At 36.6% G+C, this 20,880-nt stretch overlaps 1 pseudogene; it reads left to right on the top strand.

Moving 5' to 3' along the window:
- The first annotated feature begins 11,444 nt into the window (after positions 1-11,444).
- On the top strand, positions 11,445-12,260 carry LOC102517634 (annotated as a pseudogene).
- Positions 12,261-20,880: the final 8,620 nt, after the last annotated feature.

Below are 20,880 nucleotides of genomic sequence, written 5' to 3'. Positions count from 1 at the left end.
CAGAAGCAGAGGGTAAAGGAAAAATAGGGAGTATCTACTTAAAGGGTATTGAGTTTTGTTTTCAAGTGATGAAAATGTTTTGGAAGGGGTAGTTGTTGCATAACACTGTAAATGCACTAAATGCCACTGGATCATTCACTTTAAAATGATTAATTTTATATTATGTCAGTTTCACCTTAATTTTTTAAATTATGACACACAGTTTTAAGCTGGGAAGGGTAGCCATGAAATAATACAGAAAGTGAACTCAACGTATAAAAAGTTAAAAAAAAATTTTTCAGTACTACTGGAACAAAACAGAGAGCCCAGAAACACACCCACATATGTGTGGCCACCTAATTCATGAATAAAAGATGACAGTCCAGTAAGGAAAAATCAATTGGATATCCATATGGAACTAAAAGTAATTATGTCCTCACTCTGACACCTAAAAATCAATTCCAGGTGGATAACAGATCTAAATGTCAAAAGTAAAACAGTAAACCTTTCAGAAAAAAAACAACAGAGGATAATATCTTCATAACATTGGAGTAGACAAAGATTTCTTAAATAAGACAGAAAATGTGTTAACAATAAAGAAAAAAGGTTAACTGGGTTATATTAAAATTAGGAACTTTTGCTCATTAAAGGACATCATTAAGAGTGAAATAACACCAAGAGAAGATATAAAGAAATCCTACACACTATAAAGTTCTTAGAAGAAAATATAGGCAAAACATTACTTGACATAAATCTTTAGCAATTATCTCTTAGGGCAGTCTACCCAGGCAACAGAAATAAAAGCAAAAATAAACAAATGGGACCTAATTAAACTTAAAAGCTTTTGCACAGTAAAGGAAACCATAAGCAAAACAAAATGACAACCTACGAAATGGGAGAAAATATTTGCAAAAAAGATGAGATAGACAAGGTCTTAATTTCCAGAATATATAAACAGCTCATACAAATTAACAAGAAAAAAACAAACAACCCAATCCATAAATGGGCAGAAGACCTAAAGAAGCAATTCTCCAATGAAGACATACAAATGGCCAATAGGCACAAGAAAAAATGCTCAATAGCACTAATTATCAGAGAAATGCAAATCAAAACTACAATGAAGTATCACCTCACACTAGTCAGAACGGCCATCATTCGAAATTCCACCAACGATAAATGCTGGAGAGGCTGTGGAGAAAAGGGAAGAGGAGGTGAAAGGTGAGAATGTAGTTTGGTAGACATTATAGAAAACAGTATGGAGAGTCATCAAAAGACTAAAAATAGACTTATCATATGATCAGCAATTCCATTCCTGGGCATATACCCAGAGGGAACCTTAATTCAAAAAGGTACATGCACCCAATTTCATAGCAGTACTATTAACCATAGCCAAGACACAGAAACAATCAAATGTCCAACAACAGATGACTGTATAAAGAAGCTATGGTATATTTATACAATGGAATACTACTCAGTCATAAAAATAATAAAATAATGTCATTTGCAGCAATATGGATGGACCTGGGGAATGTAATTCTAAGTGAAGTAAGCCAGAAAGAGAAAGAAAAATACCATATGATATCACTTTTATGTGGAATCTAAAAAAAAAAGACAAACTTATTTACAAAACAAGAAACAGACTCAGAGATATAGAAAGCAAACTTACGGTTATCGGTGGAAAAGGGGGTGGGAAGGGATAAATTGGGAATTTGAGATTTGCAGATAATAACTACTACCTATAAAATAGATAAACAAGTTTATACTGTATAGAACAGGGAACTGTATTCGATATCTTGTTGTAACTTATGGTTAAAAAGAATACGAACAAGGAATACATGTATGTTCCTATATGACTGAAATATTGTGCTGTACACCAGAAATTGACACAACATTACAAACTGACTATACGTCAATAAATATATATATATGTGTGTGTGTGTATGTATATATACACACATATACACACACGTACATAAGAAGACATGGAAAAAATAGGTTAAAAATTACAGTCAACAGGTATCATTATGTGACAGCCAACAGCAAAAACAGCAATACAAAACAATGTTTTTAAAACACCAGCAAAGATTAAAGAGCTCTAAAAGTTATTTTTAAAAATGGATCTTCTACTTCCTTTTACAATTTATTTTTATTAATTTTATGCAGTTTGGATAAGACTTATGAAAGCCATCACTTGTTGGAATTATGATACAGGTGTTTTAGATGTTCCTGACAAGTTGCATATAGTAATTCTCTATAATTTAGCTCTTTTTACTGTTTGGAGCAAATTCTTAAATAAAGCAAAGAATTTTTTTTCTTTTTATGACTCAAATAAAAAAAAAAAGAAAAGAAATCCAGCAAATATAAAAAAAACAAAATCCACAGAGAAACTCAATTTTTTTTGTTGTTGGCATCTTTTTTTTTTTAAAGACTATTCTTTTAGAGCAGTTTCAGGTTCACAACAGAATTGAACAGAAAATACAGAGAGTTCACACACAGCCCTCCCCACCCACAGGTATATACTCCTCTACCCTCAACATCCCTCATCAGTGTGGTATATTTGGTACAATCGATGAACCAACATGGGCACATTATTATCAACCAAAGTCCACAGTTTACATTAGGGTTCACTCTTGATGTACATTCTATGGGTTTTAACAAATGCATAATGACATAGAGCCCCCACTATAGTATCATACAGAATAATTTCATTGCCTTAAAAATTGTGCTCCATCTATTCATTCTTCCCTCCCTGCCTCTCCCCAGAACCCTGGAAACCACAATCTTTTCATTGTTTCTGTAGTTGTGCCTTTTCCAGAATGTCATTTGGTTGGAATTGTATAGTTTGTAGCCTTTTCAGACTGGCTTCTTCCATTTAGTAATATATCTTTTAAGTGAGAAACTCAATTTTAAAATGAACAAAAAGTAACATATAAAAAAGATTACCAACATACGAAAATCAATTAAATAAAGCATATAGAGAGAGAGAATAAAGGACAATGACCTTATGACCATCTCACTAGAAAACATCTGACAAATTCCAACACCCTTTCAAAATAAAAGAACTGAATAAACTAGGAATAGAAGGGAACTTCCTCAACATGATAGAGGGTATCTACATAAAACCCATAGCCAATATAATATTTAATGGTGATAGTCTGAAAAGTTTTTCCCTAACAAGATGTCTGCTCTCACCACTTCTATTCAACATTTTACTGGAGGTTTTAACCTAACCAGGACAATTAGGCAAGAAAAAGAATTAAAAAGCATCCAGGTTAGAAAGGACAAACTAAACCAATCTCTATACAGAGATGACATAATCTTATACATACAGAAAGTCTGAAGAAATTCATTAAAAAATTTGAACTAATAAACAAGTTCAGTAACATTGTAGGATACAAAATCAACACACAAAAATAGATTGTATTTGTATACACTTGGAATAAACACCTACAAATGAAATTAAAACAACTCAGTCCACAATAGCATTAACAAGAATAAAATACTGAGTAATATATTTAACAAAGTTCAAGAGTAATACACCGAAAACTACAAAACATTGTTAAAGGATAGTGTAAAAGTCCTAAATAAATGAAATGACATCCCCTGTTCTGATATTCATGGATTGAAAAACCTCATATTGTTGAGTTGGCGGTACTCTCCCTACTGATCTACAGATTCAATACAATCCCTATCAAAATCCCACCTGTCTTTTTTGCATTACCTGACAAGCAAGGGACCCAGAATAGCCAAAACAATCTTGAAAAAGAACAAAGTTGGAAGGACTGACACTTCCAGACATTAAAACTTACTACAATGCCACAATAATCAAGAGATGGTGGGTGCTGGCATAAGGACAGACGTATAAACCAATAGGACAGAATTGAGAATTCAAACACAAACCCTTACAAGTACAGTCAATGGATTTTCGAAGTGGTGCCAAGACCATTCAATGGGGAAACTTTTCAACAAATGTTGGGACAACTGGATATCCACATTCAGAAGAGTGAAGTTGGGCCATTACCTGACATCATATACAAAAAATAACTCAAAATGGATCAAACACCTAAATGTAAAAGCTGAAACTACAAATCTCTTAGAAGAAAACAGGTGGGAATCTTTGTAACTTTGGATTAGGCAATGGTTCTTAGACATAACACTAAAAGCCTATGTGACAAAAGAAAAAAAACAGATAAATCAGATTTCATCAAAATAAAAAAATTCTGTACTTCAAAGGACACCATCAAGATAAGTAAAAAAACAACCCACAGAACTGAAGAAAATACTGCAAATCACTTATAAGGTAAGGGACTTGTAGCTAAGTTCTTGTATAAGAAATCTGCCAACTCAACAATAAAATGATAGACAACTCAATTAAAAAGTGGTCAGAGAATATGAAAAGACCTTTCTCCAATATATACAACTGGCCAATAAACTCTGAAAAGAAACTCAACATCATCAGTCATTAACAAAGCACAAATTAAAATCCCAATGAGATACCACTTCACACCCACTAAAATGGCTATAATAAAAAAAAGACAGACAAGAACAAGTGATGGTGAGGATATGAAGAAACTGAAACCCTTGGACACTGCTGGTGGAATTCTAAAATGATTCACCTATTTTGGAAAACTGTTGACCAGTTCCTCAAATGTTAAATAAAAAGTTATAATATGACCCAGCAATTCCACTCCTAGGATATACTCAAGAGAATTAAAAATATATGTCCAGGTTAATGAAAAAACTAAAAATAGAGTTTCCATATGACCCAGCAATTCTTGTCCTGGCCATAAACCCAGAAAAAAAAAACTCTAATTTGGAAAGACTGTACATGCATCCCAATGTTCACAGCAGCACTATTTACAATAGGAACCTAAACACCCACAGACAGATGAATGGAAAAAGAAGATGTTGTATACATACACAATGGAATACTACTCAGAAATTAAAAAGAATAAGATAATGCCATTTGCAGCAACATGGATGGACCTAGAGATTTACCATATTAAGTGAAGTAAGTCACACAGAGAAAGACAAATATCATATGATATCACTTATATGTGGAATCTTAAAAAATGATACAAATGAACTTATTTACAAAACAGAGATAGACTCACAGACATAGAAAACAAAATTATAGTTACCAAAGGGGAAACGGAGGGAAGGGATAAATTAGGAATTGGGACTAACAGATTCACACAACTATATATAAAATAGGTAAACAACAAGGACCTACTGTATAGCACAGGAAACCACATTCAATATCTTATAACCTATAATGGAAAAAATTTTTAAAAGGATATATATATTTATATATGTATATAACTAAATCACTTTGCTGTACACCTGAAACTAATACAACATTGTAAAGCAACTATACTTCAATAAAATTAAATTTTAAAAAATGTCCACACAAAAACTTGTACATGAATGTTCACAGCAGCATTACTCATAATAGCCCAAACTGGAAACAATCCAAATGTCCACCAACTGATGGAATGGATAACAAAATGTGGTGAATCCACTACAATGGAATATTATCTGGACATAAAAAAGAATGAAGTACTGATACATGTTACAACATAGATGAACTTTGAAAATATTACGCTAAGTGAAAGAAGCTAGACACAAAAGATCGTATATTATATGACTCAACTTATATGAAATGTGCAGGATAAGAAAATCCACAGAGACAGAAAATAGATTAGTGGTTGCCAGGGGCTAGGAGTAGAAGGAATGGAAAGTAATTGTTTATGGGTATGGAGGGGTTTTTTTACCAGAGGATGATGAATATGCTGTGAAATTAGGTAGCAGTGATGGGAATACAACTTTGAATATACTAATGACCACTGAATTGTATATTTTTTAAAGGATTAATTTTATGGTATGTGGATTATACCTCAAACTCGCATTTTAAAAATGAGCAAAACACTTGGAACAGGCATTTCACAAAAGAGTACATCTAAATGGTCAACAACTGAAAAGATGATCAACTTCATTAGTCACCAGAGATGTGACTTAAAACCATAATGATATACCCCTACACACTACCAGAATGGCTAAAATGAAAAGGACAGAAAATACAAGTGATGGTAAAAATACAGAGCAAGGGTCATCAAGCTAAGAACCCCCACCACTTTATTTGTAAATACAATTATATTGAAAGACAGTCATGTTCATTCATTTATGTATTGTCTATAGCTTTTTTCATGTTACAGTGGCAGAGCTGAGTATCTGCTAAGTCCATATAGCCTATAAAACCTAAAATATTTATTATCCAGTTCTTCAATATCTAATGCCCAATCCTTGATGTAGAGCATCCAGAACTTTCACACACTGTTACAGGGAGTATAAATGGGTACAACCACTCGGGAAAACAATTTGGCAGTATCTACTAAAACTGAACAATTGCATACACTATAAATCCTACTCTTAATTTCCCATGGCTTAAAACAAAACAAATGTATCCTCTCATAGTTCTGGAGACTCAGAGTATTTAAAATTTTCTTCTGAATTACATTGTCATTACAATCAGTATTAGCACCCAATTGAGCAAAACAGCATAAACTTAATAAAATTTATATAAACTTTAACATTAGAAAAATTTTATTGACATCGTATCTCTTAGTGAGATGAATGTGGCTTTTGTGAATCTATGCTTTTACTGATAGTAATAGTCAATGTACAAAATCAATCCCTTCCCTATATTTATTTATTTTAAAATATAAATTCTTAGAAAGCTTGTTTACATAAGTAAGTAGCTAAGAATAATAACATTTCATTATGGCAACAATACATAATTCCTTCATCCTCCTCCAGAGTTACATGCCAAAAATCCTTCTGTGATCTATCTAAAAATTACTTTTAATTATCTATCATTTAACAACTACATCAGGCCCTCCTTCAATTTTGTTGAAAGAGAGAAGTAGAAACTACCTAAACTGGGAAAAGACTCAGAACTTGGGTCATTCATTCACTTTCTCAAAATCAGCACCACTTTTTCTTCTATACACCACAGCAAGACCAGGAATGGATAAAAAGTATGCAAAGGAAATGAATTATACTGCACTACAGTTGTCAAAATATTTTAAGTTAGTGATAAAGTATTAAATATGTTTCACCGTTAATGCATTGAATAAAAGATTAGGCGGCAAGTCAAATAAATCATAATTTAATAATAGGGGCAAATACCACCATGTGAATGACAACATCTGTGATTTCTCTGGAGCAAAGGTACATATTGTTAATACCACTTGATTTCTAAATGACAGTCATGGGTACTGCTAATACTACTGTGGTTTACGATTACTCTCCTAACCGGTGAAGATGCAAAAATATACTTAAATGTTAAATAAAAGGTGTGATTTTCTTTCCATCGTAGTTAACGGACCACACGAATTCTAGGGTTAAGAACTCCTGTTTTAACGCAAGGACAGAGATAGTAACGAGGAGGAAACCAAGCAAGGGGAGGAGTGAAAAGTGAGGAAGGGAAGAAAGGAAGGAGGACAGGTAGGAGGAATGGAATGAGGGCGAGCAAGAAATAAATGCATCTATATCTCTGGACTCAGGCTAAGCAAATAAGCTTGGAGACTCGCTGCCAGTGCTGGAGTTACTTCTATGGCGATTCTATATCAGTATTTTATAACTAGTTTCATCAGCTGAGTTCTAACTGCTAATCTCTTCCTCAGTCCCATAAAGGGTCAACTGATTGTGTCGAGAGTAAATTCAAATATAACCAGTATTTTCCGCGGCCTTCCAGAATGGTGAGAATAACTGATACCCTCAGGGCCATACCCCAAATCTTGTACTCTCAGTCCCCACCTCCTTAATCGGCAGAGAGTCCACACTTTCTCAGGATACCCCCTCCTCCGTTAGTCCCTCCAGGAGTCCTCAAAAGGGGGTGCTGCTCACCTGTCTGCTGAGCCGCCACCTGCTGCTCTCCGACCTCAGCTGAAGGTCCCTCAGTCCAGCGCAGGGCGTCGGGGCTCGCCGGCCTCCTCTGTCCGCCGACCCTGGGGCTCTTCACCATTGCTGGCCGGGAAAAATAATTGCCTTCTGGGTCCCTCTTGTTCGCTCCCCGACACTGGCTTTCCCTTTTGCCCGCCAGAGGGCACAGGTCCCAGCCTGGCCTGAGAGCGGCTGCTCGTGACCACTCCCGCCGGCTCAGGTGGCTCTTCCTCGCCCCAGGGATTCTTCCCCTCAGGGGCTCCAGACAGGCGACCACCATTCTTCTGCTGGCTCTGTCTGTTCCTGTCCGGTGTTCTGAGTCCCAGAGAAAGTCAAGCAGAGGCGAAACACATGTTGGAAGGTCACGGCACATTCGACGACGCATGGAAAGATCCTGAACTTTCGACGACTCCTGGGAAGCTCCCAAACGCTACTGTTGGCCGCTGTGAGGTGGCTAGGTGCCGCTCTCAGGGGTGACGAGACACCGCGATATTTCCGGCTGTGAGGCGGATCCGGCTGATAGCCCCCTTCCCAGGGCTCACAGACGCCCTCTAGGGGCGGTGTGACGCCACCCCGCCAAAATACACATGCGCCAACAAGGAAGGGCCAAAGACGGAAAACCCTAGGAGCAAAGTGGCACCAACCTCAGTCATCCCAGATCTTTTTCTCTGTCTCCCCTGCCTCTGAGTTCTTTTTAGGTTGTGCTTTGAATTGCCCCCTCCCAAGAGATCCAAATAGGAAAACGATTATAGTATTCCCTTCCCAACCCCTAGTATTAGTTTCTAAAAACGTTGGAAATAGGAAGGTACACTAGCAAGGAATTTGAAATCTTCTGTACTTTTATACAACAAATACGTTCCCAGTGTCTGCTATATGGTAGGCACTGAGGATAAAATGATGTATAAGATAATCACTCCCTGAAATCACAGGATTCAAATACTTGTCAAAGAGGTAAATAAGTAAACGAGCAATTACAATATAATGACTAAGTTATATGTCAGGGCAAGAAAAAGGATTTGTAGGAATGTAGAACAGAGGCTTCTGACTCAGGCTTGGGGAATCATGTAAAGCTTCTTGGAGAAACTTTGAAGCTGAGATCTGAAAGATAAATAGGGGTTTTCCAAGCCAAGAGAGTGGACAGAAAATTTCAGGCAGAAGGAAAAGCTCGTAGTAAAGCCTAGAGACAAGAAAAAGCATAGATAGTTCATAGGAGACAATTAAATGAATTCAACATGGCTGACTGCTGGGACAATGCAGAGAAGCAATTAAGAATATTGCCTCTGAAAATCGATAATCTGGTTCAAATCCGAGCTCTGCCGCTTAACACCATTGAGAAGCAGAGTGCTGAAGCAGGGAGAAAGCAGTTTATGAAGGACTCTGACAAGCGGTGTCATGAGCAATAGGGAGCCACCGAAGCAGAGGATTGATGTAATCAGATTTCTGTTTTATAATATCGACTCTTCCCAAATAGAAGTGGAGAGAATTCATCACCACAGACCTTCTTTACTAGAACTGCTAAAGGGAGTTCTTTAAACTGAAATGAAAAGATACTAAGTAACCAGAAAACACATAAAAGTGTAAAATTAATTTGTAAAAGTAAATCTATAGTCAAATTTACAGTACTCTAATACTGTAATGATGGTGTATGTCACTTTTTGGGTTATGACACCCAAAGCACAAGCTACAAAAGCTGAAATAAACAAATGAGACTATATCAAACTAAAAGACTTCTACATAACAAAAGAAATAATCAATAAAATGAAAAGGCAATCTACATAATGGGAGAAAATAGTTGCAAACCATATATCTGATAAGAGGCTAACACCCAAAATATATAAGGAACTCATACAATCAATAGCAGAAAAACAATCCAATTTCAAAATGGGCAAAGAACCTGATAGACATTTTTCCAAAGAAGACATATAAATGTCCGATAATGACATGAGAAGGCGCTCAACATCACTAATCATCAAGAAAATGCAATCAAAACCAAAGCTATAACCTCATACCTGCTAGGACGGCTGTTAACAAAAAGACAAGTGATAAAAAATGTTGATGAGGATGTGGAGATAAGGGAAACCTTATACATTGTTGGTAAGTTTGTACAGCCATTATGGAAAACAGTATGAAGTTTTCTGAAAAAAGATAATAAAAATAGAACTATCATAAGATCAAGCAATCCCACTCCTGGCTATATATCCAAAGGAAACAAGATCAGTATCTTGAAGAGATATCTGCATTCTCATGCTCATTCCAACGTTATTCACAATAGCCAAGATATGGAAGCAACCTAAATGCCCATCAACAGATAAACAGAAAGAAAATATGGTATGTATATAATACAAAGGAATGTTATTCCACCTTAAAAAAAAGAAAAGAAAAGAACAAGGAAATCCTGCCATTTGCAACAGCATGGATGAACCTGGAGCACATTATGTTAAGTGAAATAAGCCAGATGGAGACAGACAAATGCTGTATGACCTCACTTAGATGTGGAATTTTTTTTTAAGTCAATCTCAAAGAAATAAAGAGTAGAATTGCGGTTGCCAGGAGCTGGGGGTAAGGGGAAATGGGGAGATGTAGATCAAAGGATACAGACTTTGAGTTATAAGATGGACAAGTTCTGAGGATCTAATGTATGATATGGTGACTATACTTAATAATATAGTATGGTATACTTGAAATTCGCTGACAGTAAATCTTAACTGTTCTCATGACCCATATGCAAAAAGAGTTAACTATTAGATGATGGACATATTAATTAACTTATTTCTGGTCATCATTTCACAATGCATATGAATATCAAATCATCACACTGTACAGTTTAAATATATTTAAAAATTGACTATTTTATTTGTCAGTTATCCCTCAGTAAAGCTGAAAAAATATATAAAGAACTCTTAAAACTTAAGAATAAGAAAGCAACCAGATTTTTACATATCAAAGACCTTAATGGATCCCTCATCAGAGAAAATACACCATTGCCACGTAAGCATATGAAAAGATGCTCCATATCATTTGTCATCAAAGAAATACAAATTAAAACAACAATGAGATACCACTACACACCTATCAGAATCTCCAAAATGCGGAAGGCTGACGACACCAAATGCTGGTGAGGATGTGGAGCAATAGGAAATCTCATTTATGGCGGGTGGGAATGCAACTTGGTATAGCCACTTTGAAAGACAGTTTGATGGTTTCTTACAAAACTAACTATACTCTTACCATACAGTCCAGCAATTGTATTCCTTGGTATTTATTCCTTGGTATGGAGCTGAAAACATGTCCACACAAAAACCTGCACATAGATCTCCATAGCAGCTTTCTTTTTAATTACTAAAATTTGAAAGTAACAAAGATATCCTTCAGTAGGTGAATGGATAAGTAAACTGTATTACATCCAGGCAATGAATTGTTACTCTACGTTAAAAAGAAAAGAGCTACTTTCCACACTACCCAGACAAGGGTTCATAAGGCATTGTTCTGAGTTCCCATTGTAATTAAAATGGAAACTCACAATGTCTGGAGCCCTTGATGTCCTGCAAGTGAAGGAGGAGGATGTTGTCAAATTCCTTGCAGCAGGAACCCACTTAGGTGGCACCAAGCTTGACTTTAAATGGAACGATAAACCTACCAAAGGAAAAGTGATGGCATCTACATCATAGATTGGAAGAGAACCTGGGAGAAGCTTCTGTTGGCAGATCTGCCATTGCTGCCATTAAAAGCCCAGCTGATGTCAGTGTCATATCCTCCAGAAATACTGGTCAGCAAGCTTGCTGAAGTTTGCTGCTGCCACTGGAACCACACCTGTTGCTGGCCATTTCACTCCTGGAAACTTCACTAACTAGATCCAGGCAGCCTTTCAGGAGCCAAGACTTCTGGTGGTTACTAATCCCAGGCGTGACCACTAACGTCTCACAGAGGCATTTTATGTTAACCTGCCTACCATTGCTCTGTATAACAGACTCTCCTTTGTGCTATGTAGACATTGCCAGCCTGGGCAACAACAAGGGAACTCACTCAGTGGGTCTGATGTAGTAGATGCTCACCCAGGAAGTTCTGAGCATGCGTGGCACCATCTCCCGTGAACACCCATGGAGGGTCATGCCTGATTTCTACTTCAATGGAGATCCTGAAGAGATTGAAAAGGAAGAGCATGCTGCACCTGAAAAGGCTGTGACCAAAGAGGAATTTCAGGATGAATGGACCACTCCAGCTCCTGAGTTCACTGGTCTGCAGCTCCTAGTGTCAGGTCACTGAGTGGGTCGGAACTACCACTGAATGATCTTAAGCTGTTCTTCCACAAACTCTTAAACTGGAAATAGGTTGATGGAAAATAAACAGTTGAAAGAAATGAGAGAGAGAGAGAGAAAAGAAAGAAAAGAAAAGAAGAAAGAAAGAAAGAAGAATGAAAGAAAGAAAGAAAGAAAGAAAGAAAGAAAGAAAGAAAGAAAGAAAGGAAGGAAGGAAGGAAGGAAGGAAGGAAGGAAGGAAGGAAGGAAGGAAGGAAGGAAGGAAGGAAGGAAGAAGAAAGAAAGGAAGGAAGGAAGAAAAAGAAGGAAAAGAAAAGAAAAGGAAGGAAGAAGGAAGAAAGAAGGAAACTATCAAGACATGAAAAGACATGGAAGAACTTAAATGCATATCACTAAGTAAAAGAAGTCCATCTGAAAAGATAACAAATTATATTATTCCAACTCTATGACATTCTGAAAAAGACAAAATTATGAAGACATTAAAAAAGATCAGTGGTCTCCAGGAGGTGGCAGGGAGGGATGACTAGTTAAAGCACAGAGGATTTTTAGGGCAGTGAAAATACTCTATCTGATACCATAATGATGATACATATCATTGTATCTTTCTAAACCCATAGAATGTACACTACCAATAGTGGACTATACCCTAAGCTATGGACTTTGGGTGATTATGTTGTATCAGTGTAGATTCAACAACTGTAACAAATGGACCACTCTGGTGGGGGAGGGTTGATAATAAAGGAGTTTATATATATGAGGAATGGGGACATATGGGAAATCTCTGTACCTTCCTCTTGACTTTGCTGTGAACCTAAAACTGCTCTCAAAAATAAAGCCCATTTTAAAAAGAAAGTTTTTAAAAGATCAGTCTCTACTTTGTGAAGAATGAATGAACAAAACAAGACGAGTGGAGTCAGGGAAAATAGAGTTGAAAAAACTAAGGCCATCATGAGTGAACCAATGAAAGCCGTCATAGATATATTTTAATCCTTACTAATAAAACAGTTAAGGCAGTTAATGTTAACATTCACCTATGTGAATAATAGTAATATGTCCAAATAAATATATTACCCTATGCTTCTTAAAAACCTTTCAGTTTTGACAAGGTGCTTGGAAATTTTTTTTTTTTTTTTTTTTTTTTTTTTTTTGGTTGCAGATAATCTGCAAATTAAGAAGATGTTGTCCCCATCGGCTCTTCTATACAAATCTGTCTTTCTGGTTTTACAACAAGGTTGTCACTGACTCCCCCATCCTTGGTCCCACAGGTTCACAGAGACTGAGTCACTTGGATGCTCAATACAAAAGTCCTTAGACACATTTTGTTTGGCCTGTTTGGCCTAGCTGAACAGGTATTTCTCAATCCTCTGTCTAAAATATGGGGTTATATAGGTCTTGTGTTAGCTCATAAAAAATAAGCTCATACCAAGGTACATACCCTCAATTCCTCTGATACCAGCTAATTCCCTGCCTCCTAATGGTCCAGAAAACATGTCCTTACTTTACTTCTTCTTAGCTTCCTTTGCCTTTCCCAAGACTGTATCACAAAAAAAGCTCAAATCTTGTTCCACCATATATTTAACCTCCTGTTTTTGCTCCTGTCCCCCTTCCTGAATTGTCTCTTTCCCTCATTATCCCCAGAAGAAATGACTCAAGATCACACATTCTCAAATATGGAGGCAAGTTCTCATTTACTAGAATTTCTTACAGGGGAAAAGATAATAATGTATAACCATCCAAGTAATTAATCCATTGCCTGTTCTCCAGGCAGATGAGCACCAGGCAGCCAAAAGCCCTAGGCTTGCTTTGAACATTCCATTAACTTCTCAGACCCTGGGCAAGTCATACTGCCAAGAATTCAAATCCTGGCCCTACCTATTACTTGCTGTAAAACCTTGGGCAAATTAGACTTAGCGTCTTTACCCTTCAATTTCCCCATTTGTAAGGTGGAGAGAATCATACTCCTGTCTCATAGGGTTGCTGTGAGGTTTAAATAAGCTGGTACATGCAAAACACTAAATGGGGTCAGAAATATAGTAAGAACTCAATGTATATTAGCTATTACTTCATGCAAGGCACTGAAAACACAGGAATGGGTGAGATAGAAAAAGTCCTTGCTCTCCTGGACTTTATATCCTAATGGGGTAAAAGATAGTAAACAAGTAAGTAAATTAAGATGATTACTGATTGTGATAACACTATAAACAGGAAGCTGGAGTGAGGATGGAGACTTTACATAACATGGCTATAGAAGAAAGAAAAGTGAGAAAGAATCAGTAATGCAAGGAGCTGGAGGAAAAAAATAGCAAATGCAATGACTAAGAGGCTGGAAAGATCGTGGAGAGATCTAGATTGGTGAGGTCAGGATAGAATGGGAAAAGCCAAGATTTAGGCAAAGGTCAGATCAGTAGAACAATGTGGACCCTGATAACAGGCTGTATTTCTTCCAAATGCCATGAGACTCCATTGGAGGGTTTTAATCAGAGTAACTTCAGATCTATGTGTTAAGATGACCCTCTCTAGATTTCTGTAGAATGCATAATCCAAGAGCAACCTGCTCAGCTAAAAATTTTACCACTGCCCAGGAATATGAAGCTCATCAAAATTCATCTCCAAAGTCCTTTCCTGAAACTGAAACAAAGATACTTTATTTCTTTGATTTAACAGCAACACAATCTAAGTATGGAGTTTCATTATTCTCCTTTCCCTCTGTGCCATTAGTTTTAAATGGTTGAGTCATGTCAAAGAAGTGCTTTTAATTGTTCTTGTTTCTTGCCTCCCAATTCCCAAATGCTGATCAACAATTCTCCACTAATGAGGTGTCCAAAACTAAAAACAGTATCCCAGGTGCTATCTCACTAGACCAAACACAAAGAGCTATTATCTCCCTGCTTTGTGACAAGAGGCCAGTGTCATATTTTTCTCACAATACTGTATAACAGACATGTATCTAATTTGCCATTTAGCATCACCCTTGGGCCTTTTACAGACATTACTATTTTCCAGGTGTTGCCCTCCCCACAAAAAATTTTCTTTCCAATTACTTTTCCCCAGATACTTCAACTTGAATTTTTTCCAAGTTGAGTGTCATTCTCTTTGCCATATTGCTAATGCTTTATATAACTTCTTTGGCTTTCCTGGTGTTTGGAGCATATACTCTTTTGGAATCATCTGCAAATTTCATTAGCATCCTTGTGGACAGGATGTAGCTGGAAGGGAATTGTTGAGGGATCCATCTTCTGTTCCTTTATTAGTTAGGAACTGGTTCTAGTAATGGAAAAGGAACGCCTTCATCAAAATAGAAATCGCCTCTGCTCTTTTCTTGCACACACACATGCACATGCTTAAAAATCTTCTCAATTCTATGAGTCTCTCTCTTTAAAAAAATTTCCTTGCCATAATATAGAACAAAACCTCTATATCAGAGGTCCCTAACATAAGGATCACACATGACAGGAAGTCACTGGGGTGGCATGAAAGCCTGCACTTGTATTTACAACATATTCACATTATTGTGTCCTTGAGTACATGGGCAATTTTCTAGGGAAAATGCCCATAGCTTTCATTAGGTATTCACAGGTGCGTAAATTCGAAAAAAGATTATAACCCACTCTTTTGTATTATTGTTTCTCAGAAAGTGAACCAACAGTTAGCTGTATTGGAGCCACAAGAGATGCTTGTTAAAATGCAGATTCTTGGGTCCTATTCCATATCCACAGAATCAAAATGGAGATAGGAATGCACACTTTAAAATTAAATGTAAATTGTTTTTGAATAGGGAATGTATGTTAATTGTACAAAATTTAAAAGATCAAAAGGGAAAAGTCTCTCTCCTATCCCTGTTTCCCAGCTACCAGTTTCTCTTCGTAGAGGCAACCAGTGTTAGCAGTTTCCTGTGTATCCTTCTAGAATCTGTTTAAAAACAAACAACCCTCCCAAGTGACTTTTATGATTTTTATGCATAAAAAATTTGAGAGTCATTACTCTACAAAGAAAAAAATGAATGTTTGTCTGCATTAAAGACTGTCCTAATGAGACTGACTTTCTCTCCTGCCCATCTGAGAACCGGATTATCCAAGAAAACAATGCTCAAGCCAGTCGCATATGAATAACTTTCAATTCCCATCTCCTCTCAGTAAAGAAAACATCTTCAATTTTTTTTTTTCAGTTTGACTGGAAGTTATTGTCTCTGCTTCCAGCTTTTTGGGACCCAGGCTGGTACCCACAACTGGAACACCTGATTCAGGTGTTGAATGATCTGGTTAGCTGGTGATCAAATTCAGACTGAACTTCTGACTGCCAAGATGCTGGGGATTAATCATTCTCAAAAAAAACTCTTGACCTTTTTTGGAAAAAAAAAATTCTCCCTGTCAGAGGCAGGAGCGTCTCTAACTAACTGATAGAAATGCCTGTATCTGAGAAATGCTGTGCACACAATTAACTGCCTATTGTAGACATTAACAAGTCCAGCCTGCTTTACCCCTACTCTCAGGAAGCTCCATCTCCATGCTTCTGTCTGAGTTGGTCCAGGGCTTCAAGCCAAGTAAAGCATGGGTTAGTGTTTTCAGATATGAAGCACTGTTGAATGCACATCCCGTGAAAGAGCAGATGTACTTTAAATGCCATCCCCAAACTTTAGCCCCATTTCACTGAATTTCACACCTGAAAGGCTAAAAAATGCATGAGAGATGCTCAAAGTTGTTAAGAATCAGAGACATTCAAATTTTTAAAATGAGAAAACACTTCATGCTCATTGGCTTGGACAAATTAGGAAAGTGAATATACTAAGTATAGGCCAAGAAAACAGGAAACTTTAGGCACTACTGGTGGAGAGTAACCTGGCTGTACTGAGTGAAATTAAGTATATGTATACACTGTGACCCAGCAGTCCCACAGTGGGTCCATCCCAGAGGAAACCCCCAGTGGTCCAGTAAGGAATGATAAGAATGTCACTGTGGCTTTGTTGATAGCAGTGGGAAGGTGATGGTAATCTGTGTCCATCTCTAAGGGGATGGATAAAAACAGTGTTGTGGCCTTCCGCTATGGAAGCCCACCCAGCATTTAGAGGCATCAAGCCAGAATTACATTCAGCAACATGGACAAATTTTACAAATGTGGTATTGAGTGAAAATGTGATAAACAGAACAAGTTCTATAGCACTTCTAATGAAAATTCAAAGCACAGACAGAAGTAGATCAGTGGTTCCCAAAGGCTGGGTCGGGGAAGAGAAGTGTGCTAGTGGGTAAGGGTCTATTTTCGTGGTGCTGAAAATATTTTAGAATTAGATAGTGATATTGGTTGCACAACTTTATGAATATACTAAAAACCATTGAATTGCATTGTTTAAAACGGTGAATTTTATGATACGTGAATCATCGCAATAAAAGAAAAAATACACACAAACCAATACTGTGTATTTTACAAGGATACATACTTGTTTTAAGGACATCAAAATGTTGGAATGGCTGCCTGCTGGGGGAGGGGATTGGGATCGAGATTAGTTAGGGGGTGAAGGTGGCTTTTTCAAAGCCTGGGAATTGAGGAAATGATTAACATAATCCTCTATGCCTGTGATAAAACCAACAAATAAACAACAATAACAACAGAGTGGGGAGTGGGGAGGAAAAAAATGTTTATAAATAGTTTTAATGAGGGAAAATATGCTACAATGATGAATGAAAAGTAATAGGATACTACAATTGTTGGAACATTACATGTGCAACTATGTAAGACTGATGTATGTAAGTGGGCAAAAACATGACAGTATTGAGTAAAATAGTGTGGTGTAGTGGCAGTGCTCCTGCCTCTGGTTACATAATCTTGGCCACCAAGGTACTTAATTTCTCTATAGCTAAGCTTCCTCATGTAAAGTTGATTTGATAATAGTAATACCTACTTCCAAAAGTTCTTATGAGAATTAAATGAGACAATTTATGCCTGATAAATAATAAACCTTATGTAAGGGTTAGCTGGTGTTATTATTTTCTCAACTTTTAAAACCATAGACTCTGGTCTCAGATTGTGTATCCAACTGGTCTCCACTACCCACAGATGACGTGACTTTTGCAAAGTTACCCAATTTAAGCCTCAGTTTTCTCATCTGTTCTGAGGATTAAAAGGGATAATGTACTTGGCACACAGTAAGTACTCAATAAATGTTAACAGGTTATATTATTAGGGATATTATTAATACATTGTCATAGTTTAAAAAGTATTACAAAAAAAGAATAGAAGATACAAAACGTTCTTTCTGATGTATAAATTCTTCCATTTTCATTCCATTTCATTTTTGGATATAGTCTGCCCAGACCTTCCCTCGCTAGATGGGTCCCCAGATTACATACTTGCATGGCACTTTGAACATCTCTTTCATAGGAGTAATTAATCAATTAGGTAGGTAAGCAATTTCTGGTTCATGTCTGTCATCCTCAGTGTCATCTAAACTCCATGATGGCAAAGATGACATCCGTCTCTGCACGACATCCGTCTCTGCACAATATCTGGCACAGAGCCTGGCTCTTTGTTGACTAACAAATATTTATTGAATAATGAATGAGGAATGAAAGAAGCAAAAGCATTTTAATATGTACATTATGAAATAGCATAGTCATGAGATTAAAGGCAAGTATGGTTTCCTCCGTCTCTATGGGAGGTGAGGAAATGCCCATTTTGTAAGCTAGGAAGCTAGTCAACATTCAGATTCTGGGGAGCTATTTTTGGCAACTCTTCCTCACTAGAATAACAGTGTCTGAACCTGTCCCCAGGAATCCTTTCAGCCTCAGTAAAGCTCTGGAAACCCAGTACTTTTCCAGAACTTCCTGGTCAGTAAAGGAAAAGTACTCAATCTCACTAGATTATCTTCACCCAGTGTACATTAGCCCTTACTCACTGACTTATGAAAGGACAGGGACCTTAAAACTGTTTTCATTTAACAGGTGAGGAAATGGGCCCAGAAATGTAGACTGACTTTCCTAAGCCTAACACTTGTTAATAATAGAGCTGGTGCAACTAGAAATAGTATCATTCTTACAATTCTCTCTCTCTCCATGATATATATATATATATATATATATATATATATATATATATATATATATACATACACACACACACACACACACATACAATAGTGTAATAATATTATTCATTAAAAACTATGTTTATAAAAGAATTTTAATTAAATTAGGGAAAATGTTCTTGATATGTTAAGTGACAGAAACAGACTAGAATTGTATGCATAATATGTATTTAATTATAAAATACACACATATATGAGGGTATATATGTGTGTGTGTGTATTTCTCAGTTATCTATGTAGAAAATTAAAAAGGAAATGTGTCAAAATATTAACAGTGTTTAACTCTGGTTGGTGGGGTTATAGGTTCTTTTTATTTAAGCTTCTCTGCATTAAAGCTTTATTTTCAATGGTAATGTAATACTTTATATAAGAAATTTAGGTTTTTAAATTCCTAATCAAATATTTTTGAAAGCTTCTATTTTAGTACAGGTCAGCACCGTGGAGCGAGGGAGCATCAACCTAGAGTCGAAAGAAGTTTTGCCAGTCATTTCACCTGATCTGTAAAAAGGGTATCATTATGTATGCTTCACAGGGCTGTATGTGTGTGTATGAAATAATAGATATAAAACCCCTTCGTAACTCTAAAGCTTGATAAAGGTGTTAGGTGGTATTATAATGATGATAAAGTCCTGAGACCTAAAAGAGGTGAGAGAACCTTTAGGATAAGAGGTACCTAAGCTGAGGAGCTTAGGTAAGGAGAAGAGAGAGATCTAAATGTCAGGAGAAAAGTGAAAACATTTTTTGCTAACACTTAAGAGAAAAAAATCACACGCCTGACACTTCTTCACCCTTTCCCCTATATTTCCAATAAATGCCTCAATGTCCCCACTTCAGATTAAATCTTCCTTTGGTCTCTTAAGCAGTCCATGCAAGAGGCAACTTGTAGTGGACAGGATCTAGTGCATTTTAAGGCAATGGCAGGTTTGTTTCTCACTCCTTGCAGAATATGAAAGGCAGCCTATGTAGGAATGTGACCAGCAGCCTACTGAGGCCTATCTAGTCCCAAACTAGAAGCAGGCTATTTCCACTCTGGATGATTGATAAGAGTTTGTTATGAAAAGAAGGTAACTTTTAGCTGGGAAACATTTGTATTGAGCTTTATCTTTTACAAGGCTTTCTCAATCAATATCTTTAGAATTCTATGGAAAATAAGATTTTACGTATGATTTTTAAAAATTAGTCAGAGATGCCAAAGATAGAATGCCAAATTATTGCTGCTTTTATACTTTAAAAAGTAATACAGGTCTATGGTACATTTACCCAAGAGAAATGAAAACATATGTTCATACAAAAATCTGCACATATTGCCAAAAACTGGAAATAACTCAAATCTTCTTTAGCTAGTAAATGGCTAAACAAATTGTGATACATCCAGGTAATAGAATATTACCCAGCCATAAAAAGGAATGAACTATTGATAAACACAACAACATAGATGACTCTCAAAAGCATAATGCTAAGTAAGGGAAGCTAGATCCAAAAGTCTACATATTGTATTATACTGTTAATATTACATTCTGGAAAAGAAAAACTACAGGGGAAAACAAATCAGTAGCTGCCAGAGGATGAAATGGGAGGAGGGTTAACCACAAAAAGACAGAGGGAATATTAGAGGATGCTGGCACT

The sequence above is a fragment of the Camelus ferus genome, chromosome 11 (assembly GCF_009834535.1).
Source record: "Camelus ferus isolate YT-003-E chromosome 11, BCGSAC_Cfer_1.0, whole genome shotgun sequence".
NCBI classification, from domain to species: domain Eukaryota; kingdom Metazoa; phylum Chordata; class Mammalia; order Artiodactyla; family Camelidae; genus Camelus; species Camelus ferus.
The sequence above is the reverse complement of the archived record's forward strand: the minus strand, read 5'-3'. Positions and strand labels throughout refer to the sequence as shown.